This window comes from Arvicola amphibius, chromosome 4, assembly GCF_903992535.2.
Source record: "Arvicola amphibius chromosome 4, mArvAmp1.2, whole genome shotgun sequence".
NCBI classification, from domain to species: domain Eukaryota; kingdom Metazoa; phylum Chordata; class Mammalia; order Rodentia; family Cricetidae; genus Arvicola; species Arvicola amphibius.
In genome coordinates, this window is record NC_052050.1 from 18,878,306 (window position 1) to 18,894,455 (window position 16,150).

Below are 16,150 nucleotides of genomic sequence, written 5' to 3' on the forward strand. Positions count from 1 at the left end.
TCTGTTTTGTTTATTTTTTTTAATGCTGGGGCTGGAACTTAGGTCAACATGAATGGAATGATAGGTAAGTCAGTGCTAGAAAACTTGAACTAGGTACTGACTCACGTGTAGCCCAGGCTGGCCTGGAGCACCTGATTGCCTCCCTAATGCTGGAATTAAAGGTATCATATTCAGCATTTTTTGTGCTTCTATTAATTCATTATTATTATTATTATTATCATTATTATTAGAAGGAGGGGAGAGAGAGAGAGAGAGAGAGAGAGAGAGAGAGACATGAACACACACAGGATCAGCACATTGTGGAGGTCAGAGGACAACTTTCAGGGTCAAATCTCAGCTAACATTTATTTCTACATGAGCCATGAGTTAAGAATGGTTTTAACTTGTAATAGTTAAAATTAAACATTTTTAAATGTAATAAAGTGGGTGCCAGGCCATGGAGGTATAGGCCTTTAATTCCAGCATTTACAGGGGCAGCAAGCAAAAGTCGACAGATCTCTGTGAGGCCCAGGCCAGCCTGGTCTAAACAGTGAGTTCCAGGATATCCAGGGCTACATAGTAGTGAGACATCTGTCTCAAAAAGGGTCAGGGGAGAAGAGGAGGAAGAGGAGGGGAATAGCCTTCAGTCTTTTTCACAGATATTTTTATATGTACTATGCACATATAGACACACTCAACACAAACATAACAAGAAGCACATGTCAACCCAGTCTGTCTCAGCATGGCAAATTAGTCATAATTTAATATGGTAATAGTCATTATCTCCATAAGATGGTGCTAAAAGACTGACTTTACTATATTTTTATTATACCGTATTTGTGTGGGGGTGTATGGGCATGCCAATGTGTAGAAACCGGAAGACTCCGTTCTCTCTCTCCACTGTGTGGGTTCCCTGGTCTAGTTTAAGTCATCAGGCTTGGGGCAAGTGCTCTTACCTGCTGAGCTATATCTGGCCCCCTGTAAAACTTTTTTCTTCTTCTTTTGTTTTTCAAGATAGGGTTTCCTGTGTGGCACTGGCTGTCTGGGACTCACTCTGTAGGCCAGGCTGGCCTCGAACTCAGTCAGAGATCCCCCTGCCTCTGCCTCCCAAGTGCTGGGATCAAAGGCAAGGACCACCATGCCCGGCTGAAGCACATGCTTTTAACCACTGAGTCATCTCTCCAGCTCCCCCTCTGTATTTTTAAATCACTAATGAAATTAAACATATTTTGTATTTATCAGCCAGTTATTTCTTGATAAGTTATCCATTTGTTCATTTTTACCAAAATTCTTGGGTGTTTTCTTTGTTTCTCTCCTTTGGGTGTGTGTCAGGTGCCAGGGATCAAACCCAGGGTTCCATAAATGGTGTGCAAGACCTTCGCCACATCCGTAGTACCAGCTCCTACCTTTTCCTATTAAATGAAGAAATTTCCGTGTGTGAGAGAAATCAGCAAATCTGTCAGAAGAGCCACATATTCTGGTATGTTGCTTACCTTGCAACCTTGCTCATAACTTCTGTCAAATAGACAGAGGCTGGGAGTTTGGCTGATGCTGTCTTGTCAAATGTACATATCTTTCCGTTTTTACCTCTGGAGCTCATGTCAAATTTATAAAAAAAAAATACCTTTTATAACACAGGATTATACACAGTAGCGTCATGCTTCCTTCTGGAATTTTTGTGGTTCCAAGCTTTCTACATTTAATATGTCATATTTGTGAGTTTTTGAAAAATATTTGATTATTTATTTTATGTGTTTAATATCTAGTAGGGCTACTCTTTTAAAATACTGCTTTTATACTTCTACAAATTTATTAATTGATGTGAATTTGATATAGCATAAATTTATTCATTCAGAGTCATTCAATATGTCCACAGTAACACAATCCTTATGTCCATTTGGTTCCAAAGCATTTCATCACGCCACAAGGAAACCGCGTATCTGCTAAGGAGTTTTCTCTCTATTTCACTTCCTCTGTGTGTCTTTATTTTATGTTTTGTTTGTATGTGAGTGTGTGCATCTCTTTATCTGCTATGTGTATGTGAGTGTCCACAGAAGCCAGAAGAGGGCATCCCCTGGAGCTGGAGTTATAGGCAGCTGTAAGTAGTCCGTGTGGGTACTGAGAATCAAACTTAGATCCTCTGGAAGAGCAATACTCACTCTTCTAGCCAGAGACTGCTCTTTTGTTCCCAGCTGCCCAGACACAGAAACTATATTAATTACAACACTGCTTGGTTGGTAGCGTAGGCGTATTTCTAGCTTCCTCTGACATCTTAAATTAACCCATTTTTATTCATCTGTGTATCACCACAAGGCTGCGGCCTACCAGTAAGGGTCTGGCACCTGTTTCCTTCAGCAGCTACATGGTGTCTCTTTGACTTGGTCTATTCTTTCTATATATCTCTGTTCAGATTTCCCACCTGGCTTTATTCTGCCCTGCCATAGGCCAAAGCAGCTTCTTTATTAACCAGTGGTAATAAAACATATTCACAGCATACAGAAAGGAGTCGTACATCAACTCTTAACCACTGAATCATCTTTCCATCTTCCTATACACACACGTGTGTGTGTGTGTGTATGTGAGTGTGTACAGAGAGTGTGTACATGCACAAACTTGTATTATAAACTCTAGGACTGGAGTTCCAGAGGACCTGGTGCCTTTCTCTGGTGTGGAGGGCACCAGGCACACATGGTGCACAGACATACATTCAGACAAAACATTCATCATTCTTACATATAAAATGAATGATACTTTTTAAAAAAAAATATGTATGTATGTATTTATTTATTTATTTATTTATTATGTATACAATATTCTGTCTGTGTGTATGCCTGCAGGCCAGAAGAGGGCACCAGACCTCATTACAGATGGTTGTGAGCCACCATGTGGTTGCTGGGAATTGAACTCAGGACCTCTGGAAGAGCAAGCAATGCTCTTAACCACTGAGCCATCTCTCCAGCCCCTGAATGATACTTTTTTAAATTAAAAAAGCAAAACAAAACATAGGCAGTGGTGGCGCAAACCTTTAATCCCAGCACTTGGGAGGCATCGGCAGGTGGATCTCTGAATTCCAGAACAACCAGGGCTACAGAGAAACCCTGTCTCAGAAAAAAAAAAAAATCAAACAAACAAAAACAAAATTATGAAACTAAAACCACAAATAGTCTTAGGGCTGGAGAGATGGCTCAGTGGTTAAGAGCTCTGGCTGCTCTTCCAGAGGTCTCAGGGTTCAATTCCCAGCACCTTCATGGTGGCTCACAACCTCTGTAACTCCAGTTCCAGGGGATTTGATGCTCTCTTCTGACCTCCATGGGCACCAAACACATACATGGTACACAGACCTACATGCACCAGCCACATAAAATAAAAAAAAAAATTAAAAACAAACCAGTCAGGTGTGGTGGCTCATGCCATCTTCTAATCCCAGTACTCAGGAGGAAGAGGCCATCCTGAGCTACAGAGTGAGTTCAGGCCAGCCAAGGCTATACAGTGAGACGAGACCCTGTCTCAAAAAACTCAAAACAAACCTAGGCTTCAGGCTCACTATACACTAAGAACTCTTACAACTCAAGTTCAAGAACCCTCCTGATATTTTCCCCTATCGAGATCATTCTCCAGTATGGACTGTGCATTCCTAGGGCCAAAGGCTTAATGTTGGGTGTGGCTGATCCACAGCTAAATTGTGCTGTGGTTTTCTCAAGCATCTCTGACTGCTGTCCTGTCTCTTCAACAGCCTTGTAAACCTGCAGTGACAGCTTTTTTTGTTTTGTTTTGTTCATTTTTTTAAACATTATTTCCGGGAGGGACCATGTCACTGTATGTGCGTGGAGATCAGAAAGCAGCATGCAGGAGTTGATTCTCTTCAACCATAAGTGGATTCTGGGGATTGAACTCAGGTCGTCAGGCTTGGGGACCCATCTCTCCAGTCCCTACTACAATTTTCATTTTCTCCAGTTCAGCCCTAACAGCATCTGCTGATGGCTTTAGACCATCACCTTCTCATTTAGTTATTGTTGATTATTGACCCCGACGGGTGCCGGAAGACTGCTTGGATCATAGTTTAAACAATTACAATTATGAAAAGAGAATTCAACATCCAGAGTTTTATTTCAGATAATGTAATGCTACTCACTATTACTTATTAACTGTTTATTAATTGCCACACCACACTTCTTGTCTTCTTTAATTCTTTCTTTGTTTTTGTTTTGTTTTTCAAGAGAGGGTTTCTCTGTGTAACCCTGGCCATCCTGGAACTTGCTCTGTAGACCAGGCTGGTCTCGAACCCACAGAGATCCGCTTGCCTTCTGCCTCCCAAGCGCTGGGATTAATGGTGTATGCTGCCACCTCATTTAATTAATTAAATTGGCTGCCAGGCTTATTTAATTCTTACTGCACTCTTTGTAATGGTTTGTCAACGATGCTCGTATCAAGTCTCTGTGCCTGTCAGATCCAAGCTTTCACCCCAGGCTTGCCTGACTGCAGCACGTTCCACAAGCTTACATGGTCTCCATTATTCTCTCCATCAACAGAGAGGATGTTCTCTCCCCCAAGTTATCGCAGTCTGTGTTTGAACTTCATCGCTGTAAGAAGTATGTTCAGAGGGAGCTCCTGCTGGGTTACGTACTTAGACAATCGGTGTGTTAGTCACTTTCATGATGCTGTGACAAACTCCCCGACAGAAACGATGGGCTAGAAGGAAGCTGTATCTGGCTCTGTGCTGGAGAGCCTTTCAGACCACCCCAATGTCGGAGATGCGGAGGAGCAGCCCCCTTCACAGCAGTGGGAGTAGGTGATGTCACATGGGCTGTTCAAGTCACAGTGAAAACGGAAGCTGACAGACCAACTTTAATAAACCAGGACCAGGCTGTATTCAAAGGAAGGTCTGGCCCTGCTTACCTACTTCTGCCAGCTAGGCCTGGCCTCCTACAGGCTACTCAGTCTCCTGAAATAATGCCACCAGTGTGGGAGAAAAAGTTCTGCAAACACAAGCCGGTGTGAGATACTTCAGATTCAAACTCTAACGGGCAAGGGCAGGTATGGTGACATTTGCCTTAATCCTATCGCTCGGCGTGCAGAGGTAGATGGGCCTCTGTGAGTTCACGGCCAGCCTATCTTCACAGTGAGACCCTGTGACCCTGCTTGTTTGTTTTAATTTAAACCCCAACAGCCAGGAAGTACCGAAGAACCATTGCTTCTCCTTTTCCCCATGACCCTTACTGCACACGTCAGCCAAGCGCCCAAGCATCAGGGTCATGGGCTGCTTTATTACATCCTTAGTGCAGGCTGCTGGCCCAAGTGCTGTAACTGTCGCCTGGCTTGAGCTGGCACTGGAACAAGGGAGTGAAGCCAGGCTCAGCATCCACTGTAGGGTTGAGTGACATCATTTTCCTGAAACAGGGGAGCCTGGTGAGTGCCTGAGGTCTGTCTCTGCCCACTGTCCCCACACTTGGCTTCTCTCTATTTCCTGTCATTTGAAAATGTGCGAAGCTCAGGGATGTCTGCCCTTTTTTTGGAGAAATTAAGCTTAAATGAATCAAAAACACATGCATCGGCTCTTCCTCAGAAAAGACTCTCACATTTTAAAATGGAAAGGAAAACACACAGGACAAAGACCAGATGGATTCCTAAATATGAAAGCAGGGTTGGAATGTTTTGGCAAGGCCTAATCAGTCAGGCACGCCCAGCCCAGACTTTCCCTCACAGCTGCGGAAAGACGGACCACCACTGGAATGAGTGGCCCTTGGTCTGAGGGTGTCTGTGGAACCAGAAAGCAGGACTTCATGACAGACCAATGCCACTGGGATCTCTGTGACCAGACAAGTTACTTGGTCCTGAAAATTTTACTTATCTATTAAAAGGAGGGAGGCTAGGGGCTGGAGAGACAGCTCAGCAGTTAAAAGCACATACTGTTCTTCAAGAGAACCTGGGTTCAGTTCCCAGCACCCACATCTGGTGGCTTACTACTTCTTGTAACTCCAACTCAGGGGAACCAACACCTCTAGCCTCTGGGGGTACCAGTGCTTATGCACAAACACACACACACATACATACAAATAATCAAAAATAAATATTGGGGCTGGAGAGATGGTTCAACAGTTATGAGAACTGGCTGCTCTTCCAGAGGACCCAGGTTCAGTTCCCAGCACCCACATGGCCACTCACATCTGTAACTCCAATTCTAGGGGACCTGATACTCTCTTCTGACCATGGCAGGCACCAGGTATACATGTGGTGCGCAGACATACATGTCAGACAAAGCACACATACACATCAAATCAATAAAATAAAAATAAGTCTTTTTATATCACCATAGAACCTCCACCTGACAATAGATGAAGAAAATGACAGAGCCCCACATTGGAGCACCGGACTGAGCTCCCAAGGTCCTGATGAGGAGCAGAAGGAGAGAGAACATGAGAAAGAAAGTCAGGACCGTGAGGGAACCTCCATCTGGCGACAGATGGGGAAGGTGACTGAGCCCCACATTGGAGCACTGGACTGAGCTCCCAAGGTCCTGATGAGGAGCAGAAGGAGCGAGAACATGAGGGAGAAAGTCAGGAACGAGAGGGGTGCGTTCACTCATGGAGACGGTGGGACAGAACTAATGGGAGATCACCAACTCCAGTTGGAATGGGACTGATGGATCATGCGACCAAACCCGTCTCTCTGATTGTGGCCAACAGCGGGGTCTGACTGAGAAGCAAAGGACAATGGCTCTGGGCTCTGATTCTTCTGCATGGACGGGCTCTGTGGGAGCCTTCTCAGCTTGGTCGATCACCTTCCTGGACCTGGGGGGAGTTGGGAGGACCTTGGTCTTAGCATAGAGTGGGGAACCCTGATGGCTCCTTGGCCTTGAGAGGGAGGGAGGGGAGGTATGGGTGGAGGGGAGGGGAGGGAAGGGGGAGAAGGAGGGGATGGAAGGGGGAGAAGGAGGGGAGGGAGGGGGGAGGAGGAGGGAAGGAGATGGAAATTTTTAAATATAAAAAAAATAAACCATGAGAAAAAAAAAGAAAAAAAATAAGTCTTTTTAGAAAAGACTGGAGTGAAGCTGAGGTATCTAGTTCTAATTAAACTCTTTTTTTTTTTTTTTTGAGGAAACACAGCTAAGGGCAAACGATAAAGCTGAAACTCGGATTTTAATCCATCTACCATGAGGAGAGAGAGAGAGAAACAGAGAAACAGAGAGAGAGAGAGGAAGAGAGAGAGAGGGGGAGAGAGAGAGAGGAAGAGAGAGAGACAAAGAGAGAGGGAGGGAGGGAGGGAGGGAGGAAGAGAGAGAGAGAGGGAGGGAAAGAGAGAGAGAGAGGAAGAGAGAGAGAGAGAGAGAGAGAGGAAGAGAGAGAGAGAGAGCGAGCATACAAGCAAAGAAAGCCCCAGAAGCTTCAGTCATTTTCTTCCGCTCACAAACAACAACCTTGACTTTCTCTTTGGTCCACAGCCTGGCACACAGGAGCTCAATACAACCTTGGGGTGTTCAGCCTCCCGTACCATATCGGCTTCTCTGAGAAACACATTTCCACAGAGAGAATGGTAATTACCATGGTGCTCTCACCTCCTAAGATCTTAACTGAAAACTTCTTGTCCTTGAGCCTCTCATCTAAAGTTCTACCAGAGTTCGGGACCCCTGCTTCTCATCAGGTTCCAGTTAGTAGCATAGAAACCCTGCTCAGGATGCCCTGGGGCTCTCCTGTATTCTGTACCTCTCTGCCTTGTCTCCCACTGAAACTCCTCTTCCTCCTGCCTCCACGTCTGCTTCCTCTGCTGATCCTTGCTTCCATCCATGCTGTGGCAATTAAGAAATGCGTTTCAACAGGGCGGTGATGAATTCTAGCACTCAGAGAGGGAGAGGCAGGCAGATCTCTGTGAGTTCAAGACCAGTCTGGTCTAAAGAGTGAGTTCCAGAACAGCCAAGGCTACACAGTGAAGCCCTGTCTCAAAAAAAAAAAAAAAGAAAGAAAGAAAGAAAGAAAGAAAGAAAGAAAGAAAGAAAGAAAAAAGAAATAGATATTTTAGGGACTGGCAAGATGGACCAAAAGGTAATTGCTGCCAAAGCTGAGTTTGGTTCCCAGAACCCACATAGTAGAAGGACAGAATCAAACCTACAAAGTTGTTCTCTGACCTTCATATGTATGCTGTGGCTTGTGCACACTCAAAGAGAGGAAGGGAAGAGTGTAGAGATGGTTCAGCTTTAAGAACACGTGTGCCTTTTGCAGAGGGAGTTCGGCTCACAGGAACCATATCAGGTGGCTCACAACCAAGTGCAACTTCTGGGGTATGCAACACCATCCTCGGGGCATTTGTACGCCAATGTCCATACCCCCACCACACACCTTTACATAACAAAAAAATAGAAAATAAATCCCATGGAAAGGAAAGAAGGAAGATTCTTCTTGAAGACTGTCTAAACCAGAACACTTAGACTAGAACCTCAGAAAGGCTCTCTGGAAATATAATTATTACTTTTTCTCTTCAGTTTTCTTTTTTAATTATTTTATGTGCATTGTTGTTTTGCCTGCATGTCTGTATGAGGGTGTCAGAACTTGGAGTTTCAGACAGTTGTTATCTGCCATGTAGGTGCTGGGAATTGAACTCGGGTCCTCTATAAGAGCAGTCAGTGCTCTTAACCGCTGAGCCATCTCTCTAGCCCTTTTTCTTCAATTTTTTTTTGAGACAGGGCCTCAAGGAGCCAAAGCTAGCCTTAACCACCTGCACCTCCTAAGTGCTGGGGTTACAGGTAAGCATCCACCAGTTCTGGCTTAGAAGAATCACTACTCACTAGTCAGATGGTGTGGGCCACGCTGTAACTTCTCGCCAGTTTCTTTACCTGTGAGGTGACGGTGGATGCTAGCAACACCCAACACCTATACACAAAGTCCGTACACATTGCACATTGAGAAATCAGCAATGGGAGATGCTTCTGTGGCATGCAGTGTGGGTCGGATTCAGTGCAGGGGTTTTATAGATCCCTATTCACTTAATCCCCACCAAAGTCCTATGAAAATGCTATTATTGTCAACCCTGGTTTCGCGTATATTAAATACGAGTTGCCAAATTAAACAATTTAGCCTGGATACCCCCAAATGGTGGGTGGTGGAGCTGGACTTCAAATACTGGCCATTCTGGCCCCCGAGTCCCCACCTTCACCGCCGCCCTCTTCTTGCCTCATAAAGTGAGAACGGATAGTTAAAAATAATCCCTTAGCTTTAATGGCGCTTTTCTCATTCCGAAGCACTGTTCATGTTCGCGCCTTATTTGATCTTCACAACAACCCTAAGGGTAGGTATTATTAACCCAATTTATGGGGCAAGAACAGAGATTTATTAAGAGGGTCACATGTCCCAAGGCACGCAGCTGGCAAAGGCAATCGGCGCTCTACCCAGGACTGCCCGCTCCCAGCGTGTCCAGTGCGTCCCTTCCATCCTTTCCCGTCTAGGTCTCCTCTAGCTCCAGCACAGTCCACGGGTCTTTTCTCTACATCTTTCTTTAAAGAGTTCCGCTCTTTGCTTTGCTACCCATGAACCTGGCTCTGCCGTAGTCGCAAGCAGCAACGCTCCACAAGCAGGGGGTGCTGCGCACTAACTCCCGAGGCTGGCGCGGCAGAAGGCCCTGTGGAAGGAGACAAAATAGTCCTCCTGACATTTTTGTTTGTTTTATCATGTTTTAATGTTTATAAGTATTACTTGAGCATAATATGCATTCTTGAAGGTATAAATGAGCCCACAATGTGCCAGTTCCCCAGCTCCCCAGTTCCCTTAGTATTGTATTCTAGAAGTAATGTACACTTATATGATGAGCAAATGTATATTTTCCACACAGATGGCAGCACGCAAATACCCTCACTTTATCTTTTACTTTTCATGCAAATTTATATTATACAATAACCACTATTCTTACTTCAGATATTTCAAGATTATTTGTCTTCTATGCATTTATTTTTGCTAGTGAGACGGGGTTTCATGTAGCCCAGGTTGTCCTCAAATTCACTGTGTAGTTGAGGATGACTTTGAAATTCTAGCCAGGAGGTGGTAGCACATACCTTCCATACCAGCACTCGGGAGGCAGAAGGAAGCGGATCTCTGAGTTCGAGGCCAGTCTGATCTGCAGAGTGAGTTCCAGAACAGCCAGAACCACACACACACACACACACACACACACACACACACACACACACACACACAGAGAGAGGAGAGGAAAGGAGACGAGAGGAGAGAAGAGCGGGGAGGGGGTGGGAGGGGAGGGGAGAAGAGAGGAAAAAGAAATTCTAATCTTTTCTCCCAGTTTCTATGTACTGGGTATCTATCAGACACACGTGCTAGGCAAGCCTTGTCCCAACTGAGCTACACCTCCAGCCCAAGGTAACTACCTTGCAGATCAGCCCATGCCATAATTCACAACACTGAATCAAATGGACGAGCCAGAAGCCTTGACCAGCTCCTCTTGCACAGTTACCACTGAAGCTGCAATAGATGCACTGGTGCCTTGGTACTTCGCGCATGTGCATTTCTGAAGGATGGCTTCCCAGAAGAGAGGTTGTCTCCTTGTAATTTATAATGTCAGTCAATACTGCTAAGTTCTATACATAAATGATGCTTGCAGCTGTATCCGTGACCACGTGGGAATGTTTCATACACCCTCACCAAACCAGAGACTTAACGGGTGGTTTCTGACCTTGGCTTGTCCCATAGGTGGGAATATGCTTCTCACTGTGACTTTCATTGAATGCCTCTGATAATGAGAGTCCCTGACCTCTGAAATTCGTCCATATGTAACAGTCAGCAGGGCCTCTTCATACTAGATTCCATTGTGGCTTCTTCCCCCCAGTTAGTCCTAGCCCAATATTCTTTCTTTAAGTGCATCTATCCATCTGTCTGTCTGTCAATCTATCTATCTATCATCTATCTGTCTGTCTGTCTATCATTTGTCCGTCTATCTATCATCTATCTATCTATTTATCTATCTATCTATCTATTCATCCATCCTTCCTTCCATCCAACCATCCTCCCATCTATCTATCTATCTATTTGGGTAGTGGGGAGGGACAAGCCATGACCCATGTGTGGAGGTCAAAGGACAATTTTCGGGTGTCAGTTCTTACCCTCCACCATGTGGGTCCCAGGGATTGAACTCAGGTCATCAAGCTTGGCTGTAAATACCTTTTTACTCACTTTCCCATCTTGCTGGCCCCTTTCTAGCCCAACTTTCATTTCGTTTCTTGCCTGCTGTCCATCATCCTACTTTATTGCATTATGTAAGAAGCCATTTTCATTGCCTGACCATCCTCACCAGGTGAAGCAGGGGTGGCCTTGCCTTTAGAAGGTTAAACGGGAGGAAAATGTGGTGGGTTTTGTATGTTTGTTGTCTTTTCCTTGATTCTCAAGATTAGTTTGTAAAACCCAATGAAGCAGAGCTCGGAGGTGTTAGACGGTTAGAGTTGGCCCTGAGTTCTTGCGGTTCCAAGCCCCGCAGGCCAAGGAGTCTCCACACCCCAGTCCATGTGGGATGTTTAGAAGGTAGATGTGTTGCAGAAACTGTGACCTCATCTATTGTCATTTACTTCATGACTGGCTATTTGGAACTTCATCCTTAGAAATTTAGGAGCCAGGTGAACATAAAATATGTCTGGGGCTTGTAGCACAAGTCTAGAATCCTAGGTATTTGGGCAGCTAAGACAAGCAGATCATAAATTCAAGGCCAGCCTTATGAACTTAGACCCTGACCTCAAAAAAAAAAAAAATAAAGAAAGAAAGAAAGAAAGAAAGAAAGAAGACAGGATACACTGAATGGGAGAGTATTTCCAAGTGTTCAGAGGACCCTAGGTTCTGTTCCTTGCACTGCCCAAAACAGACAAAGACATGAAATATAAAATGTGTTTGCCTGCAATATTATTTTGATTGGTTGGTAGGCTAGGAGATTTAGTTTTGTTTGGTTTGAGACAGGATCTCAATACATGGCTCTGGTTTTCGTGGAATTCACTATGTACTCAATATATAGAGCAGGCTAGTCTTGAACTCACAGAGTTCCGCCTGCTTCTGCCTCCTGAGCGCTAGGATTAAAAGTGTGTGCAACCATGACCCACTAATATTTTTTTAAACACGGGTATGCATGTCGAAATGCATGCAGGTGCTTGTGTGTGAGCACGCATGTGGAGGATGGGTTGAACGTATTCCTTGATCACACCCCACCTAACATATTGAGACAAAGTCTCTCAATTGAATACTCAGCTCATCCATTTGGTTTGTCTAGCTGGCCACCTAGCCCCTGTCTCCATCTCTTCACACTCTGGGGTTACAGGTAGACCATCTGCCAGCACCACTTGTAGCTCTTTCAGGGGGACCTGAGTTTAGTTCCCAGCACCCACAAGGCAGCTTATATTTATAACTCCAGTTCCAGGGGATCTGACACCATCTTCTGACCTTTGTGAGTACTAGACACACATGTAGCACACATCTCATACACGAAACCAAAATATTCATGCTCATAATAAAATAAACCTAAAAACATTTTAAAGGATTTATTTATTTTTTATTTGCACTGGTGTTTTACCCGCTTGTCTGTCTGTGTGAGGATGCCAGATCCCTTGGAACTGGAGTGATAGACTGCTGTGAGCTGCCATGTGGGGACTGGGAGTTGAACCTGGGTCTTCTGGAAGAGCAGCCAGTGCTCTTAACTGCTGATCCATCTCTCCAGCCCCTAAAAGAAACATTTTATGTGGAGCTTACTTAACGGAAAGGTAAGACTGGGTGGTGGTGGCACACGTCTTTAATCCCAGCACTCAGGAGGCAGAGGCAGGCGGATATCTGTGAGTTCGAGGCCAGCCTGGTCTACAGAGTGAGTTCCAGGACAGGCAGGGCTACACAGAGAGACCCTGACTTGAAAAAGAAAAGAATGAAAAGGTTAGGATCCACTGCCCTTTTCCATGTGGAAGCTCTGAGCCATTTCTCAAGTCTTTCTTTCTTCGCAGCCCCAGAAAACTTCACCCCACGGGTGAGCCCTGACCCCTGCCGCAGACCGATGCTCCTTAAGCTGCTCCATTCGCCTGAGAAGCACCCAGTGGCCCCTCTTTTGTCCCTGTCTCCTCAGACAAAGTAGGAATTATCATCGGACATTTGTCTTGGTTTTATTACTATTTATTTAGATAGCATCATTTGTGGCCCAGGCTACTCGAACTCACCGAGTAACTGAAGATGACCTTGTGCTTGTCATCCTCACGCCTCCATCCCCTGAATGCTGGGGTTGCAGGCCTGTACCACCATGCCTGGTCTCAGCAGCGCCGAGGGTTGAAACCAAAGCTTCAGAAAAGCTGGGCAAGCATTCTACCGACTGAGCCACATTCCTGATCCCACGTGGGACTTTCAAGTGGGTTTCTTTCTACCTTCCAGTTTCTGAGAATCTGTCCTTCAGGAAACCCATCTCCTCCTGTGGTAGCCTTACTAACCAGGCCTCCCGTTCACAGAGCCGGGGCTGCCCTGCCATGTTCTCCTAAAGCACACTTCCAATCCAGGCGTCTGTGGAGGTTCCCCCAAGGCCCACTAAATGAAGTGCAAATTCTTTAGTTTGGAATTTAAGGGCCCTGTGATACGGCTCCTGTCTGCTTTTCTGATCCCTTTTCCACTGCCTCACATTCTAGCCACACCGACTTACTACTCCTCAAGTCTCTGTACCCACACGGGTGCGGGTGCTTTGCCTGCGGCTGTGTGGCCTCAGCCCAGAGCCCATAATCCTCTGCGCTCATACTCTTCTCTCCCTTGCTTTTCCCATCGGGCCCTTGTTTGGAAAAGAGAGGGAGAGGTAGTAACACATTGTCCCGGTTAGGGTTTCCTGCTGCTGCGATGAAACGCCCTCTCCAAAAAGCAAGCTGGGGAGGAAAGGCCTTATTTGGCTTACACTTCCAGATCATAGTCCATCACTGGAGGAAGTCAGGATAGGAACCCAAGCAGGGCAGGATCCGGGAGGCAGGAGCTGATGCAGAGGCCATGGAGGGAGCTGCTTATTGGTTTGCTACCCATGGCTTGCTCATCAGCCTGCTTTCTTACAGAACCCAGGACCACCAGCCCAGAGAGGGCACCACCCACCATGGGCTGGGCCCTCCCCACTGATCACTAATTGAGAAAATGCCCTACAGCCGGAGCTCATGGAGGCATTTTCTCAACTAAGGCTCTTTCTCTGACGACTCTAGCCCATGCCAAGTTGACACACAAAACCGGCCAGCATACACATATTTTATCTATCTATCTATCTATCTATCTATCTATCTATCTATCTATCTATCTACCTATCTATCTATCTATTTTTGTTTCTTGAGATAGGGTTTCTCAGTAGCTAAGGAGCCAGACCTGGAACTCACTCAGTAGATGAGGCTGGCCTCGAACTCACAGAAATCTGCCTGCCTCTGCCTCCCGAGTGCTGGGATTAAAGTCATGCACCACCACCACCCAGCTTTATTTTGTTTTGTTATTTGGGTTTTATGGGCTATGATCTTATGCAGTCCTGGCTGGCCTCAGACTTGCTATATAGCAGAAGATGACCTTGAACTCCTGATCTCCTTCAGCCTCCCAAATGCTGGGGTTACAGGTAAGTGCACCATGCCTGGCTCAATACTTGTAAAAAAAAGTCATTCTTGTGTATGTGTGTGAGTGCGCATGCGTGTGCACGTGTGGGTGCGCACGTTTACATGTGCGTGTGTGTGTGTGTGTGTGTGTGTGTGTGTGTGCATGTGTGTGTGTATGAGGCCTGTAGAGACATCAGATTTCCCCTGGAGCTGTAAAACTACATGTGGGTTCTGGGGACAGAACTCCTGGCATCAGGAAGAATAGTAAGTTAAAGCAGTTAGCTGCTGAGCTGTTTCTCCAGCCCTTAAGATTTCTTTCTTAAGATTTTATTTTGTTATATTTGTATTCGATTTTGTATCTGTATTTTTGCCTGCACCTGTGTTCCACATGCAGCCGGCATAGGCCAGAAGAGGGCATCAGATCACTGAGAACTGGAGTTCCAGATGTTGGCGAGATGCCAAGTGGATACTGGGACCCCCTACCATGGATCCTCTGGAAGAATGGCCAGCTCTCCTAACTACCAAGCCCTCTCTCCAGCCCCTGTTTTGATTTTTAATTATGTGTGTGCTTATATGTCTAGGTGGGGGCATGTGCACGGCAGGCTGGGATTACAGATGCATGCCACTACCCCGGACTTTTACGGAGGTACTAGGATTTTGAAGTCAGGTCTTCATAGTTGCCTGGCGAGCATGTCATTTACTGAGCTCTTCCTAGGCTCTATCTTTTGGGTTTTATTTGTTTGAGACAGGGTCTCATTGTGTAGTCTGGGTGGCCTAGAACTGTCTATGTAGATCAGGCTGGCCTTGAACTCAAAGAGCTCTCTCTGTTTGCCTCTGTCTCTCAAATTCTGGAACTAAAGGGATGTGCCACCAAACCTGGCTATTTTTAATATTCTTTTAAAAAATTTTTAGGATTTATTTATCTTTATTTTATGTGCATTGGTGTGAAGGTATCAGATCCCCTGGAACTGGATTTTCAGACAGTTGTGAGCTGCCATGTGGGTGCTGGGAATTGAACCTGGGTCCTCTGGAAGAGCAGTCAGTGCTCTTAACCGCTGAGCCATTTCTCCAGCCCCTATTTTTAATATTCTTAATTAGTTGTACGTGTCTGTGTGTGGATGTATGCTTGACAGGCCACAGGTGTCAGATGCTCCTAGAGCCGGAAGCACATGTAGTTTTGAGCTGAGACACCTGAAGTGGGTGCTGGGAATCAAACTCTGAGCCTCTGGAAGAAGAGTTCCTGAACCATCTCTCCAGTCCAGGCCAGCCTGGTGTACCTACATAGTGAGTTCTAGGACAGCCAGAGCTACACAGTGAGACCCTATCTATAAATTAATTAATTGATTGATTGATTGATTGATTGATTGATTAATTAATGGACGACATTACTGAGGCCTGGAGCGTCCTATCCTCTGTCTCAACCTTCCAAATAGTAGCTGGGAGTATCAGCTCGTGCCACCAAGCCCTGTGTGGTACATCCATGCTAGGAGAGTACTCTACCTCTAAAGCCACATCCCAGTGTCTCTAAAGATGGACTGTTTGAGGCCCTGTCACATCCCATGGTATGACCACCCCTTCAGATTCCTGGAAAGTCAGGAGACGATGCAGCGCTGAGCCCCTCCC